At 53.1% G+C, this 22,198-nt stretch overlaps 1 long non-coding RNA gene across 1 annotated transcript in view; it reads left to right on the top strand.

Annotated features, from left to right (window-relative positions):
- The window catches only part of LOC148665103 (uncharacterized), a 27,703-nt gene extending 7,383 nt beyond the window's left edge, over positions 1 to 20,320 (top strand). Inside the window, exon 3 of the long non-coding RNA XR_015936547.1 lies at positions 19,896 to 20,320. This is a non-coding gene — a long non-coding RNA (uncharacterized LOC148665103). The remainder of the gene's footprint in view (positions 1 to 19,895) is intronic.
- The last annotated feature ends 1,878 nt before the right edge of the window (positions 20,321 to 22,198 follow it).

Below are 22,198 nucleotides of genomic sequence, written 5' to 3' on the forward strand. Positions count from 1 at the left end.
GGGTTCATACAGACACACTAACTGGACACTCCAGGACATGAACACTGCACTGAGAGAGAGAGGGGTTCATACAGACACACTGACTGGACACTCCAGTACATTAACACTGCACAGAGAGAGAGAGAGGGGTTCACACAGACACACTGACTGGACACTCCAGTACATGAACACTGCACTGAGAGAGAGAGGGGTTCATACAGACACACTGACTGGACACTCCAGTACATGAACACTGCACTGAGAGAGAGAGAGGGGTTCATACAGACACACTGACTGGACACTCCAGGACATGAACACTGCACTGAGAGAGAGAGAGGGGTTCATACAGACACACTGACTGGACACTCCAGGACATGAACACTGCACTGAGAGAGAGAGAGAGGGGTTCATACAGACACACTGACTGGACACTCCAGTACATGAACACTGCACTGAGAGAGAGAGGGGTTCATACAGACACACTGACTGGACACTCCAGTACATGAACACTGCACTGAGAGAGAGGGGTTCACACAGACACACTGACTGACTGGACACTCCAGTACATGAACAGTGCACTGAGAGAGAGGGGTTCATACAGACACACTGACTGGACACTCCAGTACATGAACACTGCACTGAGAGAGAGAGGGGTTCATACACACACACTGACTGGACACTCCAGTACATGAACACTGCACTGAGAGAGAGAGAGAGAGAGGGGTTCACACAGACACACTGACTGGACACTCCAGGACATGAACACTGCACTGAGAGAGAGAGGGGTTCACACAGACACACTGACTGGACACTCCAGTACATGAACACTGCACTGAGAGAGAGAGAGAGAGGGGTTCACACAGACACACTGACTGGACACTCCAGTACATGAACACTGCACTGAGAGAAAGAGGGGTTCATACACACACACTGACTGGACACTCCAGGACATGAACACTGCACTGAGAGAGAGAGAGGGGTTCATACAGACACACTGACTGGACACTCCAGTACATGAACACTGCACTGAGAGAGAGAGAGAGGGGTTCATACAGACACACTGACTGGACACTCCAGGACATGAACACTGCACTGAGAGAGAGAGGGGTTCATACAGACACACTGACTGGACACTCCAGGACATGAACACTGCACTGAGAGAGAGAGGGGTTCATACAGACACACCGACTGGACACTCCAGGACATGAACACTGCACTGAGAGAGAGAAAAGGGTTCATACAGACACTGGACACTGGACAGGAGTAAAGAGAGGATCAGAGCATCACCCACCTTCTTTTTCTTCTGTCTCACAGGAGGTGGTGATTGGACCTCCTCCAGCTGGAGTCCGAGGAGGGAGAGAGGGGGCAGGAGAGGGACAGCACAGGGAGAGAAAGACAGAGACGGGTGAGTCAAGTGTCCCAAGAGTACAGAGACTCTGCTGAGATCACACTCGCAGGGAGTGAGCCTGGGTGTAGCCCACTAATACCGACCCACTGGACACCACAGGACAGAGAGGAGGAGGAGGAGAGAGACACACTGCCTGGACACCACAGGACAGAGAGGAGGAGGAGGAGAGAGACACACTGCCTGGACACCACAGGACAGAGAGGAGGAGGAGAGAGACACACTGAGGACAGAGAGGAGGAGGAGAGAGACACTGACAGACAGGGCTGAAAGAGAGAGAGACAGAGAGGCAGGGACAGGCAGACAGCAGGCCGAGAGAGACACTGACAGACAGGGCTGAAAGAGAGAGAGACAGAGAGGCAGGGACAGACAGACAGCAGGCCGAGAGAGAGACACTGACAGACAGGGCTGAAAGAGAGAGAGACACTGAGACCCAGGGACAGACAAGACGGCGAAACTCCACCACAGACAGGACAGGGGGCAGGGTGGGACCAGCACTGACCTCCTTCCTCTCTCCTGCCGGAGGAGCTGTCTCCACCTCCTCTTCCTCCTGCAAGTCAAGAGACAGGCTGAGAGAGAGACGGGCTGGCGGGACATCGGCGAACAGAGCTGAAGGCAGAGAGCCGTGGAGACAGGCCCAGCTGGGACAACGCAGGACAGACAGAGAGCAGGGAGACACAGGGAGGGAGACCCAGCTGGGACAACGCAGGACAGACAGAGAGCAGGGAGACACACGGAGAGACACAGGGAGAGAGACAGGGAGAGAGGGACAAACACAGAGACTCAGATAGAAGGACAGAAAGACAGAAAGAGAGAAGTACAGACGGACAAAAAGACAGAGAAAAGGACAGATGGACTGATGGACAGAAAGAGAGAAAAGGACAGAAAGACAGATGGACTGAAGGACAGATGGACAGAGAAAAGAACAGAAAGTCAGAAGGACAGATGGACAGAGAAAAGAACAGAAAGACAGAAGGACAGTGAAAGGGACAGATGGACAGAAGGAAAGATGGACAGAGAAAAGGACAGAAGGACAGAGGGACAGATGGACAGACAGACAGATGGACGGACAGACAGATGGACAGAGAAAAGAACAGAAAGTCAGAAGGACAGATGGAAAGAGAAAAGAACAGAAAGACAGAAGGACAGTGAAAGGGACAGATGGACAGAAGGAAAGATGGACAGAGAAAAGGACAGAAGGACAGATGGATAGAAAGATAGAAGGATAGACGGACAGACGGACAGAAAGACAGATGGACAGAAGGACAGATGGACAGAGAAAAGAACAGAAAGTCAGAAGGACAGATGGAAAGAGAAAAGAACAGAAAGACAGAAGGACAGTGAAAGGGACAGATGGACAGAAGGAAAGATGGACAGAGAAAAGGACAGAAGGACAGATGGATAGAAAGATAGAAGGATAGAAGGACAGACAGACAGAAAGACAGACGGACAGATGGACAGAGAAAAGAACAGAAAGTCAGAAGGACAGATGGACAGAGAAAAGAACAGAAAGACAGAAGGACAGTGAAAGGGACAGATGGACAGAAGGAAAGATGGACAGAGAAAAGGACAGCAGGACAGATGGACAGAAGGACAGACAGACAGACAGACAGACAGACGGATGGACAGACAGACAGACAGACAGACAGACAGACAGACAGATGGACGGACAGATGGACGGACAGACAGACGGACAGACGGACAGACTCTGCCCCACTTGCCTCGTCAGACATCTCCGCCTCTCTCCTTGCCCTCCGCACCGGGGAGCCCCAGGAGGGGCCTGGCGGGGCCGGGCGGGCGATGGGGGGCAGGACGGGCGGGGGCAGGGGCAGGGGCACCGCCCCGGGCAGCAGGGGGGGCTCGAGGGGCATGGCGGCGAGGAAGGGGTGGCGGCGGGGCGGGGCGGTCAGGGGCCGGAGGGGGCCGGAGGGGGGGGCCGGGGGCGGGGGGCGGAGGGGGCTCTCGGGCGAGGACGGGGGGGACACCGAGCGGAACGAGCCGGGCGAGCCCGAGCGGGACGAGCCGGGCGACTCTGGGAGCTCCAGATGCAGCTCGGCCGCCCTCTCCAGCTTCTGGACGAGCTCAGGGAGACACGAAGACACCTCGGGATTCTGTCCAGCGGGGAGAGGGGGAGACACAACGCAGGGGGGATGAGACTACGCCTGGACAGGTGAGTGTGGACAGTGAGAGTGTGGACAGGTGAGTGTGGACAGTGTGTCCAGTGAGAGTGTGGACAGGTGAGTGTGGACAGTGTGTCCAGTGAGAGTCTGGACAGGTGAGTGTGGACAGTGTGTCCAGTGAGAGTCTGGACAGGTGAGTGTGGACAGTGTGTCCAGTGAGAGTCTGGACAGGTGAGTGTGTCCAGTGTGTCCAGTGAGAGTCTGGACAGGTGAGTGTGTACAGTGTGTCCAGTAAGAGTCTGGACAGGTGGGTGTGTCTCTACAGTGTGTCCATTAAGAGTCTGGACAGGCGAGTGTGTCCAGTGTGTCCAGTAAGAGTGTGGACAGGTGTGTCCAACAGTAAGAAGCTGTCTTACCCTGTAACCCAGCTCAGGGGTGTTAGGGGGTGCTCTGTCTCCTCCCCAGATCTCACCTTCAGGCCTGCTGAAATGCCGGACCACTAGGAGACGCTGGAAACGAGGACACAAGACAGAGGTCAGGTCCACAGAGCTCACTCAATCACTACAGCAAGCAGAGACCTCTCGGCCATCAGGACTGTGGGGGTCAGTGTGGGGAGCTGTAGGGTATCGGGAGTTTAGGGGTCAGTGTGGAGCTGTAGGGTATCGGGAGTTTAGGGGTCAGTGTGGGGAGCTGTAGGGTATCGGGAGTTTAGGGGTCAGAGTGGGGAGCTGTAGGGTATCGGGAGTTTAGGGGTCAGTGTGGGGAGCTGTAGGGTATCGGGAGTTTAGGGGTCAGAGTGGGGAGCTGTAGGGTATCGGGAGTTTAGGGGTCAGTGTGGGGAGCTGTAGGGTATCGGGAGTTTAGGGGTCAGTGTGGGGAGCTGTAGGGTATTGGGAGTTTAGGGGTCAGTGTGGGGAGCTGTGGGGTATCGGGAGTTTAGGGGTCAGTGTGGGGAGCTGTAGGGTAGATGTGGGGCACCGGGCCCACCACAGGGCGGCCGGTCCAGTCTCGCGGAAGGCGACCGGGTCAGACTTACGGAAAAGCACCGGGACTTGGGCCGGGACCTCTCCCGCTGCCAGTCCGGGTTCGGCCTGACCGGTGTGACCTGTGAAGACGCCAGACAGCCCATCTCTGAGACAGCTCTAACCACACAGCCCAGCCCAGTCGTGTCGAGACTAGGGGCCTTGGGCAGTCTCTACAGTGTGTCCAGTGAGAGTGTGGACAGGTGAGTGTGTACAGTGTGTCCAGTGAGAGTGTGGACAGGTGAGTGTGTACAGTGTGTCCAGTGAGAGTCTGGACAGATGAGTGTGTCTCTACAGTGTGTCCAGTAAGAGTCTGGACAGGTGAGTGTGTACAGTGTGTCCAGTGAGAGTCTGGACAGGTGAGTCTCTACAGTGTGTCCAGTGAGAGTCTGGACAGGTGAGTGTGTCCAGTGTGTCCAGTGAGAGTCTGGACAGGTGAGTGTGTCCAGTGAGAGTCTGGACAGGTGAGTGTGTACAGTGTGTCCAGTAAGAGTCTGGACAGGCGAGTGTGTCCAGTGTGTCCAGTGAGAGTCTGGACAGGTGAGTGTGTCCAGTGTGTCCAGTGAGAGTCTGGACAGGTGAGTGTGTACAGTGTGTCCAGTAAGAGTCTGGACAGGCGAGTGTGTCCAGTGTGTCCAGTGAGAGTCTGGACAGGTGAGTGTGTACAGTGTGTCCAGTGAGAGTCATGACAGGTGAGTGTGTACAGTGTGTCCAGTGAAAGTCTGGACAGGTGAGTCTCTACAGTGTGTCCAGGAAGAGTCTGGACAGGTGAGTGTGTCCAGTGTGTCCAGGAAGAGTCTGGGACGTCCAGAGGCAATCTGTGCTCTCAGAAGGCCATAATGGACCTGCAGCTTGGTGTTCCTCGGACCCGCGACCCTGTCTCTTGAGCCGAGGCGTGTCCTCAGTCAAGATCACCACTGGAAGTGTCTCTCCTCGTCTGGAGGTGCTACCGTGAGACCTGGTCTGTCAAGCGCTTTGCGCTGCTATGTGTGTGAAAGGTGCTCTATCAGTGAAGTTTATTATTATTATTATTATTATAATACAGCGAGCGCTGCTGGGGGCGGAGAGGCCAGTCGGAGGAGGGCTGGACGCTGGACGCTGGACGCTGGACGGCGGGCGGGAGGGGAGGACTTACGACGCCTCGCCGGGCCCGGGTCCTGCTGCGACCGCGCACGGCCGTGCGGCATCTCTGTCGGTCCATCGTCCTGCCGAGACAAGCAGAGTCACAGAGGGGAGGGGAGGGGGCGGAGCCACACCGCTGGGCGGCTTGTTCCCCACCCCCGCCCCCCTCTGTGTACAGAAGAGCCCCCTGTCCTGACTGGAGGAGCTCACCCAGCTGTGTCTGGAGAGAAGCCAGGGTATCGGCTTCAACCACACGGACTGGGCGGCCTGTTCCCCACCCCCACCACCCTCTGTGTAGAGGTGCAGCTCCTCTCAATATCTTTTTACAGCACGATCACACCCATAAGAGTGGAGTAACGGTAAAAAAAAAACAACTTATTTCTCCACTTATTTTGTTATTTCTTGCCAGCGGCGCTTTTGACTGACTTACCGATTTCACGGGGATACTGAAGAGCGATTCTGTTTATTAAGCGCTATATAGGTCTTTCCTCCTCCTCTCTCTTCACTCCTCTGAGCTCACGGGGCTCCGGCGCCGCCCCCCGCTAGAATCCGCCGCTCTGTGACGTAAGGCGGCTCATTGTGACGCCCCCGTGACGTCGCCCCCGACGCGCTCACGGCTCGGCCGCGAAACAAAAATGGCCGCCATTTTTCGCGGTTGTTTTTTTTGGGGGGGCGGACATTTTATTTTTCCAACTCTCAGCGGCCAGCCGGGTGTCCCTGTACGACCCCGGTAGTCGCCACCTCGGACAGGCAGGGGAAACGGGTCCAGCTGTTTCCGGCCCAAGGGTGACAAAAGCTGCACTTGAATTTAAAGACAAAATCACGTCGAGGGCGCATTCAGCACCCCCACGTCCAACACGGGTTTCCGTGGGGTGGGGTTCAGTGAAAGTAGCACCCCCCCCGACCCCCAAGTCAAAGAAAGACCAACCTCCACCCCCCTTTAGCGCCCAAGGGCGGACATTTCGGGCCACGCCACGTCCAAAAAACACGGGTCCCCCCCGTCCTGCGGGGAAAAGAGACGCCATTTTCTTTTCCGAGCGCTGCGTGGGACCTCACGACCCCCCCCCCCCCAAAAAAAACGGGCTTCGCAGACGAGGAAACCCAGGCACGTCGACCTCTCTACAACACCACCCGGCTGTTTCTGTTTCAGACCGTGGGAAAAAAAATAAATAAATAAAATGTCGCCCCTCACCGACCGCCGCGCAAAAAAACACAACTTCACGCTACAGAAACGGCCTGTGTGTGTGGGGGGGGGGGGCACGGGAAAAAAATAAAACCTGCGTGTTTTCGGCAGAGTAAGCTCAGCGGGGAAACTCCCTGAATCTCGGGGTTGCTTCTTGAACCCCGAAAACGACCTTTTTTCTCTCTCTCGTTTTTTTGTTGTCGGGGACGTTCACGAACTCCGCCGCGTCGGTGCGATTCCCAGCGGGACTTGAACATAACCCCCCCCGTGGAGCCACAGCGCCCCCGTGTGGCCGAGAGGACCACCACCCGCAGGGCTGAGCTTTTACTGCCGTGTCCCGCTTTCACTCTGGCGATGAAGGAGGGAATCAAGGAGGAGAATTAATATTGTGATCCACCAGTCCATCACAGGACACACACACACCCTGGACAGGACACCAGTCCTTCACAGGATACCAGTCCATTACAGTACACACACACACCCTGGACAGGACACCAGCCCATCACAGGACACACACAGACTCATACACCCTGGACAGGACAGCAGTCCATCACAGGACACACACACACTCACACACCCTGGACAGGACACCAGTCCATCACAGGATGTTCAGTGCCTCTCTCTAATAAAGTAGAAACGCAACATTAAACTCCGTTCAAAACGGGAGCAATCACCAGGACACGATACACCTTGCTCCGGCCGAAGGGAGAAGACCTGTACCTTCATGAGTCCGGGTTGTGAAAACTTCTTCTGGCAGTTCAATACGTTTCGAAGAGACTACAGCGCTACCCTGTTTCCATTTCTATCGTGTATTATTATACAGTCATAAGTATCTGTCCTGATCACAGAGTCCCCCTCTCACTGCCAGGACTGAAGCCCAGTGCAGCACGAATAATAATAATAATTAATAAGTCTGGACCCTCCCCTCAGAGCTCTTCCCAGGTCAGGGGGATCCCCTCCAGTCCCCCCAGTGTGCAGCCCCCACCTGGATGATGCTCCAGTCCGCTCAGCACACAGCAGCTCTCAGTGGGGAGGAGAGCAGAGGGATGGAGCCAGTTCAGAGACAGGGGTGATTAGGAGGCCATGATGGGTCAAGACCAGGGGGGGAATCAGGCCAGGACACTGGGGTAACACCCCTACTCTTCTCCAGAAACACCCCGGGATTGTTAACGAGCACAGAGAGTCAGGACCTCGGTTTGACGTCTCATCCGAAGGACGGCGCCTGTTTACAGTCCAGTGTCCCCCGTCACTATACTGGGGCATCAGGACCCACACAGACCGCAGGGTGAGCGCCCCCTGCTGACCCTACTAACACCTCTCCCAGCAGCAACCTCAGTTTTTCCCAGGAGTCTCCCCTCCAGGTACTGACCAGGCTCCCATCTGCTGGGCTCCAGTGGGGAGGGGGCTGCCAGCTGGGAGCTGCAGGGTGAGATGGCTGCTGGGCAAACGAGGGCTAAAGAGCTTCCTAGGACACCCTGGACTTCGTGGTCGACTTCCTGCTCTTCAGAAGGAGGTGGCTTGAAATCTGTCTCGTTTCAAGGAGTATTGGACACGGTGCCCCCCCTTGCTATATCCCCGCTAACTGGTGGTACGCCGACGATGAGGGCTCTCGGCCTCAATCCGTCAACCAGAAACTCTCCGGGATGAAAGAGAAGGACAGACTCTGTTCGTTCGTTTCAGGGTGGGGGAGGGAAAAAAACAAAAGCTAAACAGATTTTTTTTTAAACCATTTTAATGATGCTTAACAAAAGAACAAAAATTACAATACAGATTAAGTCCAGTCTGGGGACCCTCAGCTTAGGTCCAGTCCAGTCTACGGCCCCTCAGCTTCGGTCCAGCACAGTCTGGGGCTCCTCAGCTCCGGTCCAGCACAGTCCAGTCCAGATCTTAGCAGGCACAGAACCAGGAAAGGAACCTGGAAAGAATATTGTTAATGCAGGTGTGAGGGACACAGACACAGACGTCACCATGACATCAAACAGCAAGAGGAGACTCCTCGTTGAATCACAGACACGACCGGGCGGTGCCCCCCTGTCTGCTCACCTGCCCCTCCTCTTCCTCTTCTTGTCCTTCCCGGCAGCCTGCTCCTCCTCTCCCTCGCTCTTCCTCTCCTGACCTACAGTCTCCGCCGCCTCCATCGGCTCGTCCTTATCATCTGTCTCCACCGACACGCAGCTCAGGGAGTTTAAAAAGACCCACCAGCGCTTCTGAAGCAGAGACAGGAGAGTCACGTTTAGAGTCGGACTGGACACTCCAGGACATGAACACTGCACTGAGAGAGAGAGAGGGGTTCATACAGACACATGACTGGACACTCCAGTACATGAACACTGCACTGAGAGAGAGAGGGGTTCATACAGACACACTGACTGGACACTCCAGTACATGAACACTGCACTGAGAGAGAGAGGGGTTCATACAGACACACTGACTGGACACTCCAGTACATGAACACTGCACTGAGAGAGAGAGAGGGGTTCATACCGACACCCTGACTGGACACTGACTGGACACTGGACAGGAGTAAAGAGAGGATCAGAGCATTACCCACCTTCTTTTTCTTCTGTCTCACAAGAGATGGTGATTGGACCTCCTCTAGCTGGAGTCCGAGGAGGGAGAGAGGGGGCAGGAGAGGGACAGCACAGGGAGAGGAAGAGAAAGACAGGTGAGTCAAGTGTCCCAAGAGCACCGAGACTCTGCTGAGATCACACTCGCAGTGAGTGAGCCTGGGTGTAGCCCACTAATACTGACCCACTGGACACCACAGGACAGAGAGGAGGAGAGAGACACACTGCCTGGACACCACAGGACAGAGAGGAGGAGGAGAGAGACACTGACAGACAGGGCTGAAAGAGAGAGAGACAGAGAGGCAGGGACAGGCAGACAGCAGGCCGAGAGAGAGACACTGAGATCGAGGGACAGACAGACTGAGAGACAGGGCTGAAAGAGAGAGAGACAGAGAGGCAGGGACAGGCAGACAGCAGGCCGAGAGAGAGACACTGAGATCGAGGGACAGACAGACTGAGAGACAGGGCTGAAAGAGAGAGAGACAGAGAGGCAGGGACAGACAGACAGCAGGCCGAGAGAGACACTGACAGACAGGGCTGAAAGAGAGAGAGACACTGAGACCCAGGGACAGACCCAGGGTGGGACCAGCACTGACCTCCTTCCTCTCTCCTGCCGGAGGAGCTGTCTCCACCTCCTCTTCCTCCTGCAAGTCAAGAGACAGGCTGAGAGAGAGACGGGCTGGCGGTACATCGGCGAACAGAGCTGAAGGCAGAGAGCAGAGGAGACAGACCCAGCTGGGACAACGCAGGACAGACAGAGAGACAGACAGGGAGACACAGGGAGAGAGACCCAGCTGGGACAACGGAGGACAGACAGGGAGACATGGAAAGACACAGGGAGAGAGGGACAGACACAGAGAAAAAGAGAGACTCAGACAGAAAGACAGAAAGAGAGAAGTACAGACGGACAAAAAGACAGAGAAAAGGACAGATGGACTGATGGACAGAAAGAGAGAAAAGGACAGAAAGACAGATGGACAGAAGGACAGAGAAAAGAACAGAAAGTCAGAAGGACAGAAGGACACATGGACAGAGAAAAGAACAGAAAGACAGAAGGACAGTGAAAGGGACAGATGGACAGAAGGAAAGATGGACAGAGAAAAGGACAGACAGACGGACAGACGGACAGACAGACAGACGGACAGACTCTGCCCCACTTGCCTCGTCAGACATCTCAGCCTCTCTCCTTGCCCTCCGCACTGGGGAGCCCCAGGCGGGACCTGGCGGGGCCGGGCGGGCGATGGGGGGCAGGACGGGTGGGGGCAGGGGCAGGGGCACCGCCCAAGGCAGCAGGGGGGGCTCGAGGGGCATGGCGGGGATGAAGAGGGGGCGGCGGGGCGGGGCGGGCAGGGGCCTGAGGGGGCCGGAGGGGGGGCCGGAGGCGGGTAGCGGAGTGGGCTCTCGGGCGAGGAGGGGGGGGGACACTGAGCGGAACGAGTCGGGCGAGCCCGAGCGGGACGAGCCGGGCGACCCCGGGAGCTCCAGCTGCAGCTCGGCCGCCCTCTCCAGCTTCTGGACGAGCTCGGGGAGACAAGAAGACACCACAGGATTCTGTCCAGCGGGGAGAGGGGGAGACACAACGCAGGGGGGATGAGGAGCAGAGACTACGCCTGGACAGGTGAGTGTGGACAGTGTGTCCAGTGAGAGTGTGGACAGGTGAGTGTGTACAGTGTGTCCAGTGAGAGTCTGGACAGGTGAGTGTGGACAGTGTGTCCAGTGAGAGTGTGGACAGGTGAGTGTGGACAGTGTGAGTCTGGACAGGTGAGTGTGGACAGTGTGTCCAGTAAGAGTCTGGACAGGTCAGTGTGTACAGTGTGTCCAATAAGAGCCGGGACAGGTGAGTGTGGACAGTGTGTCCAGTGAGAATCTGGACAGGTGAGTGTGGACAGTGTGTCCAGTGAAAGTGTGGACAGGTGAGTGTGGACAGTGTGAGTCTGGACAGGTGAGTGTGGACAGTGTGTCCAGTAAGAGTCTGGACAGGTGAGTGTGTACAGTGTGTCCAATAAGAGCCGGGACAGGTGAGTGTGGACAGTGTGTCCAGTGAGAGTGTGGACAGGTGGTTGTGTACAGTGTGTCCAGTAAGAGTCTGGACAGGTGGGTGTGTACAGTGTGTCCAGTGAGAGTGTGGACAGGTGAGTGTGTACAGTGTGTCCAGTGAGAGTGTGGACAGGTGAGTCTGTACAGTGTGTCCAGTAAGAGTGTGGACAGGTGAGTGTGTCCAGTGTGTCCAGAAAGAGTGTGGACAGGTGTGTCCAAGAGTAAGAAGCTGTCTTACCCTGTAACCCAGCTCAGGAGTGTTAGGGGGTGCTCTGTCTCCTCCCCAGATCTCACCTTCAGGTCTGGTGAAGTGACGGACCACAAGGAGACGCTGGAAACGAGGACACAAGACAGAGGTCAGGTCCACAGAGCTCACTCAATCACTACAGCAAGCAGAGACCTCTCGGCCATCAGGACTGTGGGGGTCAGAGTGGGGAGCTGTAGGGTATCGGGAGTTTAGGGGTCAGAGTGGGGAGCTGTAGGGTATCGGGAGTTTAAGGGTCAGTGTGGGGAGCTGTAGGGTATCGGGAGTTTAGGGGTCAGAGTGGGGAGCTGTAGGGTATCGGGAGTTTAGGGGTCAGTGTGGGGAGCTGTAGGGTGTCGGGAGTTTAGGGGTCAGTGTGGGGAGCTGTAGGGTATCGGGAGTTTAGGGGTCAGTGTGGGGAGCTGTAGGGTATCGGGAGTTTATGGGTCAGTCTGGGGACCTGTAGGGTATCGGGAGTTTAGGGGTCAGTGGGGGGAGCTGTAGGGTAGATGTGGGGCACCGGGCCCACTAAGAGTCTGGACAGGTGAGTCTCTACAGTGTGTCCAGTAAGAGTCTGGACAGGTGAGTCTCTACAGTGTGTCCAGTGAGAGTCTGGACAGGTGAGTGTGTACAGTGTGTCCAGTAAGAGTCTGGACAAGTGAGTCTCTACACTGTGTCCAGTGAGAATCTGGACAGGTGAGTGTGTACAGTGTGTCCAGTAAGAGTCTGGACAGGTGAGTCTCTACAGTGTGTCCAGTGAGAGTCCGGACAGGTGAGTCTCTACAGTGTGTCCAGGAAGAGTGTGGGACGTCCAGAGGCAATCTGTGCTCTCAGAAGGCCATAATGGACCTGCAGCTTGGTTTTCCTTGGACCCGCGACCCTGTCTCTTGAGCCGAGGCGCGTCCTCAGTCAAGATCACCACTGGAAGTGTCTCGTGGACTTACGACGCCTCGCCGGGCCCGGGTCCTGCTGTGACCGCGCATGGCCGTGCGGCATCTCTGTCGGTCCATTGTCCTGCCGAGACAAGCAGAGTCACAGAGGGGAGGGGAGGGGGCGGAGCCACACAGCTGGGCGGCTTGTTCCCCACCCCCGCCCCCCTCTGTGTATAGAAGAGCCTACTGTCCTGACTGGAGGAGCTCACCCAGCTGTGTCTGGAGAGGAGCCAGGGTATCAGCTTTGTTCCACACCCCCACCACCCTCGGCGTACAGAAGAGCCTCCTGTCCTGACTGGAGGAGCTCACCCAGCTGTGTCTGGAGAGAAGCCAGGGTATCAGCTTTGTTCCACACCCCCGCCACTCTCTGTGTACAGTAGACCCTCCTGTCCTGACTGGAGGAGCTCACCCAGCTGTGTCTGGAGAGAAGCCAGGGTATCGGCTTCAACCACAGGGCTGGGCAGCTTGTTCCCCACCCCCACCACTCTTTGTGTAGAGGTGCACCTCCTCTCAATATCGTTTTACAGCATGATCACACCCATAAGAGTGGAGTAACGGGAAAAAAAACAACTTATTTCTCAACTTATTTTGTTTTTTCTCGACAACGGCATTTTTAACTGACTTACCGATTTCACGGGGATACTTCAGAGTGAATCTGAAGCTGAAACTATTATTTGATTGAAGTCGAAGTAACCCGCGAATCTTTTTTGGAAGAAACACGTGTTTAGAAAGCGCTATATAGTCCTTTCCTCCTCCTCTCTCTTCACACCTCTGAGCTCACGGGGCTCCGGCGCTGCCCCCCGCTAGATTCGGCCGCTCTGTGACGTCAGGCGGCTCATTGTGACGCCACCGTGACGTCGCCCCCGACGCGATCACGGCTCGGCCGCGAAACAAAAATGGCCGCCATTTTTCGCGGTTGTTTTTTTTTTTAGGTGGACATTTTATCTTTCCAACTCTCGGCGGCCAGCCGGGTGTCCCTGTACGACCCCGTTAGTCGCCACCTCGGACAGGCAGGGGAAACGGGTCCAGCTGTTTCCGGCCCAAGGGTTACAAAAGCTGCACTTGAATTTAAAGACAAATTCACGTCGAGGGCGCATTCAGCACCCCCATGTCCAACACGGGTTTCCGTGGGGTGGGGTTCAGTGAAATTAGCAACCCCCCCCTACCCCCAAGTCAAAGAAAGACCAACCTCCACCCCCCTCTAGCGGCCATGGGCGGAAATTTGGGGCCACGCCACGTCCAAAAAACACGGGTCCCCCCCCCCCTGTCCTGCAGGGAAAAGAGACGCCATTTTCTTTTCCGAGCGCTACGTGGGACCTCACGACCCCCCCCCCCCCCCCCCAAAAAAAAAAGGGCTTCGCAGACGAGAAAAACCAGGCACGTCGACCTCTCTACAACACCACCCGGCTGTTTCTGTTTCAAACCGTGGGAAAAAAATAAATACAATTTCGCCCCTCACCGACCGCCGCACAAAAAAACACAACTTCACGCTACAGAAACGGCCTGTGTGAGGGGGGGCTCGGGAAAAAAATAAAACCTGCGTGTTTTCGGCAGAGTAAGCTCAGCGGGGAAACTCCCTGAATCTCGGGGTTGCTTCTTGAACCCCGAAAACGACCTTTTTTCTCTCTCTCGTTTTCTTGGTGTCTGGGACGTTCACGAACTCCACCGCGTCGGTGCGATTCCCAGCGGGACTTGAACATAACCCCCCCCCGTGGAGCCACAGCGCCCCCGTGTGGCCAAGAGGACCACCAGCAGTCCATCACAGGACACACACACACTCACACACCCTGGACAGGACAGCAGTCCATCACAGGACACACACACACTCACAACCTGGACAGGACACCAGTCCATCACGGGATGTTCAGTGCCTCTCTCTAATAAAGTAGAAACGCGACATTAAACGCGACATTGCTTGGGACGATGGGAGAACACCTGTACCTTCACGAGTCCGGGTTGTGAAAACTTCTTCTGGCAGTTCAAAACGTGTCGAAGAGACTACAGCGCTACCCTGTTTTAAATTTTATCGTGAATTATTATACAGTCATAAGTATCTGTACTGATCACAGAGTCCCCCTCTCACTGCCAGGACAGGAGCCCAGTGCAGCACGAATAATAATAATAATTAATAAGTCTGGACTCTCCACTCATGGCTCTTCCCAGGTCAGGGGGAAACTCCATTCGAAACGGGAGAAATCACCAGGACACGATACACCTTGCTCCGGACGATGGGAGAAGACCTGTACCTTCACGAGTCCGGGTTGTGAAAACTTCTTCTGGCAGTTCAAAACGTTTCGAAGGGACTACAGCGCTACCCTGTGTTCCATTTCTATCGTGTATTATTATACGGTCATAAGTATCAGTCCTGATCACAGAGTCCCCCTCTCACTGCCAGGACAGGAGCCCAGTGCAGCACGAATAATAATAATAATTAATAAGTCTGGACTCTCCACTCAGAGCTCTTCCCAGGTCAGGGGGATCCCCTCCAGCCCCCCCAGTGTGCAGCCCCCACCTGGATGATGCTCCAGTCCGCTCAGCACACAGCAGCTCTCAGTGGGGAGGAGAGCAGAGGGATGGAGCCAGTTCAGAGAGGGGGGTGATAAGGAGGCCATGATGGGTCAAGACCAGGGGGGGAATCAGGCCAGGACACTGGGGTAACACCCCTACTTTTCTCCAGAAACACCCCGGGATTGTTAATGAGCACAGAGAGTCAGGACCTCGGTTTGACGTCTCATCCGAAGGACGGCGCCTGTTTACAGTCCAGTGTCCTCCGTCACTATACTGGGGCATCAGGACCCACACAGACCGCAGGGTGAGAGAACCCCCTGCCGGCCCCACTAACACCTCTCCCAGCAGCAACCTTAGTTCTTATTGTCAAGAAGGAAAGAATATTAGGAACATGAAAAGGCTGAATGTCTTAAATGCATTTTTTTATACTGAAACAGAGGAGCACACACACGTCATTTCAAACGCACACCCGCACAGAGACGTTCTCAAGTGCCTAGTTCATATTTATGGGCTCCAACAGGAACAAAAAACGCCAGCCTGACAACTCGAGCATTCAAACCAAGAACCCAACACGTACTCACGTTGGCAGCCTGTGCATCCAGAACGTATCATTTCTTGAAAGGGATTGCTGTCCGCATGCACATCTGAATCCCAAACAGAATCTCTAGTAAAATACGATCATTTGTGAAATAGGCAAATGACTGTCTCAGGGGCCCATTCCTCATTCTCAAGACACATGTATGCAGTACGTACACCATGCATTGAGCAATAGGGACTGAAGACACCACAGGTAAGGTTAGAAGTCATTCTGAGGTGCCACATGTGAGGGATACAGCTAGGCATCTGAAATGCACGGTTTGAGAGCCCTTTCAGGAGCACTGCATCCTTTGAGACAGACCCGTGCATGTTAAACAAATGATCATTTCTTTCAGCATTAGGGACTAAATATACTAAACGTATGATGCTTAAATATTATTTTCACATATATTAATGTAATAAATGATTGCCTATGCTTTATGCACTACTTCACTGCTTCACTGCTCTATGCCGTCTGGAAATAAATCCTCAGACTGCTTACTGCCCTGGGCATGTACCAATAAATTACAGGAGCACATCTATATATCACTGCGTTGAAGCAGGAGACACACAGTCACTGCAAACACATCCTAAATACAGTGTTCCAGCACCTCTGACCTCATCCAGAATGTATCATTTCTTGAAAGGGATTGCTGTCCGAATGCACATCTGAATCCCAAACAGAATCTCTAGTAAAATACGATCATTTGTGAAACAGGCAAATGACTGTCTCAGGGGCCCATTCCTCATTCTCAAGACACATGTATGTAGTACGTACACCATGCATTGAGCAATAGGGACTGAAGACACCACAGGTAAGGTTAGAAGTCATTCTGAGGTGCCACATGTGAGGGATACAGCTAGGCATCTGAAATGCAGGGTTTGAGAGCCCCTCCAGGAGCACTGCATCCTTTGAGACAGACCCGTGCATATTAAACAAATGATTATTTCTTTCAGCATTAGGGACTAAATATACTAAACGTATGATGCTAAAATGTTATTTCCACATATATTAATGTAATAAATGATTGTTTATGCTTAATAAACAAATCTAATTAAAATAAAAGCTTAAGTTTTGTATTTATCTTGTACCATAGAACATGATTTTCTTTGTATTTCAAGCCCACAAAGTGTCCAAATGACACACTACATGATATAAGGAAGATTATCACATGCATATCGGTATTATCTTTCTTATGAAAATGCATTCCTATCATTACCTTTTACTTTTTAAAATGAACTCAAATTGTGTATAATGTAATAATTTAAGTAGAGGACGCCTTCACTGTCCTGACTCTCCGCTGTGTCTCTGATCCTGTCTCTGTCTGTGGCTCTTCTCTCTGTGTATCTGATCTCCTCCATGAGGACTCCTTCACTGTCCTGACTCTCCCCTGTGTCTCTGATCCTGTCTCTGTCTGTGGCTCTTCTCTCAGTGTATCTGATCTCCTCCATGAGGACTCCTTCACTGTCCTGACTCTCCGCTGTGTCTCTGATCCTGTCTCTGTCTGTGGCTCTTCTCTCAGTGTATCTGATCTCCTCCATGAGGACGCCTTCACTGTCCTGACTCTCCACTGTGTCTCTGATCCTGTCTCTGTCTGTGGCTCTTCTCTCAGTGTATCTGATCTCCTCGATGAGGACGCCTTCACTGTCCTGACTCTCTCCTGTGTCTCTGATCCTGTCTCTGTCTGTCTGTGGCTCTTCTGTGAGTTTGACCTTGAGAGATCTGTAATGCTGAGTTCTCACTGGAGCAGTCCGATATGATGGTCAATAAAAGGTCCAGCAAAGTCAAAGCTGGTCGCTCCCAGAACAGGACAACGCAAGCTCAAGTATCAATTCATGAAGTTTGTGGGTTTTAATGGATCCGGCCTGAGCAAGCCTGGTTCAGTTAGCAAACGGGCGGCCCATGATCGGCTTTCAACTCATTTCACAACTGCGGTCTCTCATCCTGTGTTTTGGGTTGTTTCAGAACGCCTGGAGAAAACGGACTCCGACTACTGCCTGGCGCAAACCCCACTCCCAGCTGGTAACGGTGAGATCCGAAGACCTTTTAGAACAGGACTTGTAAATATTCCCCTTCCATCGTCGTCAGAAGTATGAAGTGGCTCTGCGGGTTTTTTTTAAAAACCCAGCGACACCGACTTTGTCTTCACCCGCAGTGGAGCAGGTCAAGGTTTATCCCTGCGCTGAAAGGACAGGAAAAGAGACGCGGCGTTTCGGCCGCGGAGCCTCCTTCGGGCGCGTGAAGCCGGAAAAGACCACAGTCGAAATGTCGCGTCTCTATCCCCTCTCTCTCGGCCGCGTGGAACGATCCCGTACCTGCTGCCTCTGCGGCCTGCGGGTGGCCAACACGGCCCCCTCCCTGACCGTTATCCCTACCTGCCGCGCGTCTTCAGCAACGCTTCCCTGACCGTTATCTCTCTTTCAGGAACCGCGGCACTGCAGGAATTCCACTACTCCGTGATCCAGGATCCCGGGCCCGCGGGCGGAAGTAGGTTTTGCCTTCTCGCGTGTAAGGGCTCGCAGGGCTCAAACGGCAGCGGCGGGGGGCGGCGAGACGCCTGTGGTACGCAGGCTTGCTAGGTCAGTGCGAGGTGAAGTTGGGGCAGAGCCCCTGGACCCCAGCCCCACCACCGGGAGCTCTGCTAAGTGGTGGGTTGGGCAATCATTACTGGATACGAGTGTCAAGTGTCGACACGAGTGTGAGCAGCGTCGATTCGAGTGTGAACGGTGTCGACACGAGTCCTGTTGGTCAGTACAGTGTCAATACGGTTAGTCCTGTTGTTCAGTATAGTGTCAATACGAGTGTGAACAATGAGTCCTGTTGCTCAGTACAGTGTCAATACGAGTGTGATAAGTGTCGACATGAGTGTGAACACTGAGTCTTGTTGATCAAAAAAGTATCAATAAGTGTGAACGGTGAGTCCTGTTGTTCAGTATAGTGTCAATACGAGTGTGAACAGCGAGTCCTGTTGTTTAGTACAGTGTCAATATGAGTGTGAACAGTGAGTCCTGTTGTTCAGTACAGTGTCAATACGAGTGTGAACAGTGAGTCCGGTTCTGTACAGTGTCAATACGAGTGTGAACACTGAGTCCGGTTCTGTACAGTGTTAACTCATTGAATTCCTTCTTGCTCTGCACAGTGTTAACGGGTGAGAACACATGTTTTATTCTTTGCAGAATTAACACAGACAGATACTGCTGTTGAATACTCCACAGTCAACAAACCCCGAGCCGCACAAAGTGAGGATCTTTTACTTCTATCTATTAAACTAGCAGAAATAAAACATCATGATAACTTCTTGCTGCTCTGTCCAGTTTTAACACAAGTGTGAACATTTGTAATAATAGTGAGTCCTGCTGTTGTGTACAGCGTGAATACAAGCGTGAACAGTGAATCCTGTCGTCTGTACAGTGTCAATACGTGTGTGAACAGTGAGTCCTGTTGTTCAGTACAGTGTCAATACGCGTGTGAACAGTGAGTCCTGTTGTCTGTACAGTGTCAATACGAGTGTGAACAGTGAGCCCTGTTGTTTAGTATGGTGTTAATGTAAGTCTTATCCTGTATAGTATAAGTAAACATAAGTATTGACCCGTATCCTGTTCTCTACAGACATCACACTACCCAACAGGGATGTGGAGTACGCCACCGTCAACAAACCGAGAGCAACACAAAGTGAGGACTTTTTTAACTCTTTACCACAGTATAAAACCCACAGGAGTAATGAGAAGGACACTAAAAACAACAACACTGATAGTGAACAAGAGATTTTGAACAATACACATTCTAGTCAGATTTAAATACCCACAGACCTGACCGTTGGAAGTTGTAAAAAAAATGCAAAATATTTTTTTTCTGCGTGCAGGTTTTCTAAGAACTGAAGAAAGGTTAAAAACGAGAGAACGCCATTCGGTTTTTCAAGCCTGTCTGGTAGTTAGTGATTAATTGGACCCATGATTTAATCCACCTGTATCTGGAGAGAAGCCAGGGTATCGGCATCAACAACAAGGCTGGGCAGCTTGTTCCCCACCCGCCTCTGTGTAAAGACGCGTCACCCATTCTTGGTTTTATTTTCACCTTTCACTATACGTGAAGAATTCCAAAAGGTGCACAAATGCTCCGGACCTATTCTGTGGTTCGGCGATGTCTCTGGAGCCTTTTGTCACAGTGTGCGACTTCCCTGTGTGTCTCCCCGAACACAGGGTCTGACTGAAGGGGCACTGACTTGCAGGAATGGGAGGGGACCGAGCTGGGACGGTTCTGCCACGTCAGCGAAACTCTGGACCCCGACTTCATCTGCCAAAGAAACAGCAGCGTCAATTAACTCAGCCAGCGAGTTCAACTGTTGCCTCCCTTCTCTCCATCTCTGTGTGTCCCATCTCTTCATAACCCGTCTCCTATCAATCCTACTGTGTTTCATTTACTCTTCCTCACTCTGTCTCCTGTCCGGTTGTCTGCAATTAAAACTGAGGTATTTCCTGTGATATCCTCTCTCTCGCTGTGTCTCCTGTCCTGTGTGTTTGTTACTGAGGGATTCTCTGTGATCTCCTCTCTCTCGCTGTGTCTCCTGTCCTGTGTGTTAGTATGTTTGTTACTGAGGTATTTCCTGTGATCTCCTCTCTCTCACTGTGTCTCCTGTTCTTCAGTGTTTTAATCATCTTAAATAATTTAGCTCATTCCTCTCTCACTCACTGCGACTCCTATCCATTCTGTGTTCAGTTCCTCTGACTTGCCTCTTGCATCAGCGCTAGCAATATCATGCATCTATTTAATTTAAAATTATTGATCTGTCACCTTGATAGTTCGATCTCTGCTACAGTTAGCATAGATGGCACAATTAAAAGGACGATGAGCTCAACATCTGTGCGCGTCTAATTAACTGAACCGTACAGAACGTCCTGCCTCAGCTAGTCTCTCGCTGGCGGGGTCGCCCATCGGCTAGGCCACGTCTCCAGGAAATTCTGCGGACTGGACACTGCGGGAGGGTGGGGCTGTGTTTCCACACGAACGCCGGAAATCACTCAGGATCTCCAGAGAGACTCCTGTAGCCTTACAGCATCACAGTCACAGGCCTCAGCATTGCAACTGTATAATATCAAACGCCCAGACACCCTGAGGTGAGGCCGACCAGTCTGAAGTATTACCTGTAAACACCAGGCACACTGGAACCTGACTTCATCGTCCACTTAGCGCAGAGGTGGGGCGGACAGTCAGTTTTCTGGGGAGAAAAAAAACAACACCAGGAATTTAGCATACTGAAAGGATCATGGAGTGATGATCTGGCTGAACCCGCTTGGCTGAGGGCTCCTGGCCAGAGGATGAGGAGGCTGGGACCCCCCCTGCACAGCGAGGAGGAGTGACCAGGGGGGGCAGCTACACAGGTGGAGACGGGGTGAGAGAGGGATGCGAGGGTGAGAGGGGGATCACGTGCAGTATTGACAGTGTTTCAGGAGAGGAGTCAGGAGTGATTGCTAAAATATCGACAGCCGAGTCTGACCGAACTAGGGTGTGGCCATCCCTCATGAACTTTCATCACAAACTCCTGTCTTCCTGCGGTGTCTCTGAGGAAGCAGCAGGGGGGCGCTCACCCTGTGGTCTGATACCCCAGTATAGTGACGGGGACACTATACTGTAAACAGGCGCCGTCCTTCGGATGAGACGTAAAACCGAGGTCCTGACTCTCTGTGGTCATTAACAATCCCGGGGTGTTTCTCGAAAAGAGTAGGGGTGTAACCCAGGCGTCCTGGCCAAATTTCCCATTGGCCCTTACCAATCATGGCCTCCTAATAACCCCCCTCTCTGAACTGGCTTCATCCCTCTGCTCTCCTCCCCACTGAGAGCTGCTGTGTGGGAAGCGTTCTGGCGCACTATGGCTGCCGTCACATCAACCAGGTGGGGGCTGTACATTGGTGGTGGTAGTGGGATTCGTCATACCGAAGGTCGCGCTTCGGGCCGCGGCGATGTTGACGGACTGTCTTGTAGCTGATAAGGGTTTAAATTTCGACTTAAGGAGTTGGCCATCGTTATATTTCGCGAGGTATAATAGGGGGGGAAAAAGAACATTTATATTTATCAACCTACTAGTAATACTGGGTGGATGTCACGTTCCCCAAAGTTCAGTGCCTCTCTGTAATAAAGTGCAGCGCTTTGAGTGGAGTGTCCAGAAAAGCGCTATATAAGTGTAAGCAATTATTAATAAGGCCCCTCAGTAGTTGAGATCTCTGTTATACCCATCTAGAAACATGCAATCAGCATGTTATTGATGAAGCAATAGTCACAACATTATTCCACACCTCTAACCCTGCACTAGGGGGCGTGCTTCAGGCTCGGGCCAGGGTGAGAGGCGGGTTATGATGACAGTCATGCTTTCTACACCTTATACTGAGCTCAGAAATGGACCGAGCGGACATCTCACGAGCAGATCCCTCCGCGTATAAGAAAGGCAACTTGTCTCGGCAAAAATACCACGGATTCACATCCGAAATATGACAAAGGCAAAATCCCC

This window comes from Lepisosteus platostomus, chromosome 5, assembly GCF_059453375.1.
Source record: "Lepisosteus platostomus isolate fLepPlt1 chromosome 5, fLepPlt1.hap1, whole genome shotgun sequence".
NCBI classification, from domain to species: Eukaryota; Metazoa; Chordata; class Actinopteri; order Semionotiformes; family Lepisosteidae; genus Lepisosteus; species Lepisosteus platostomus.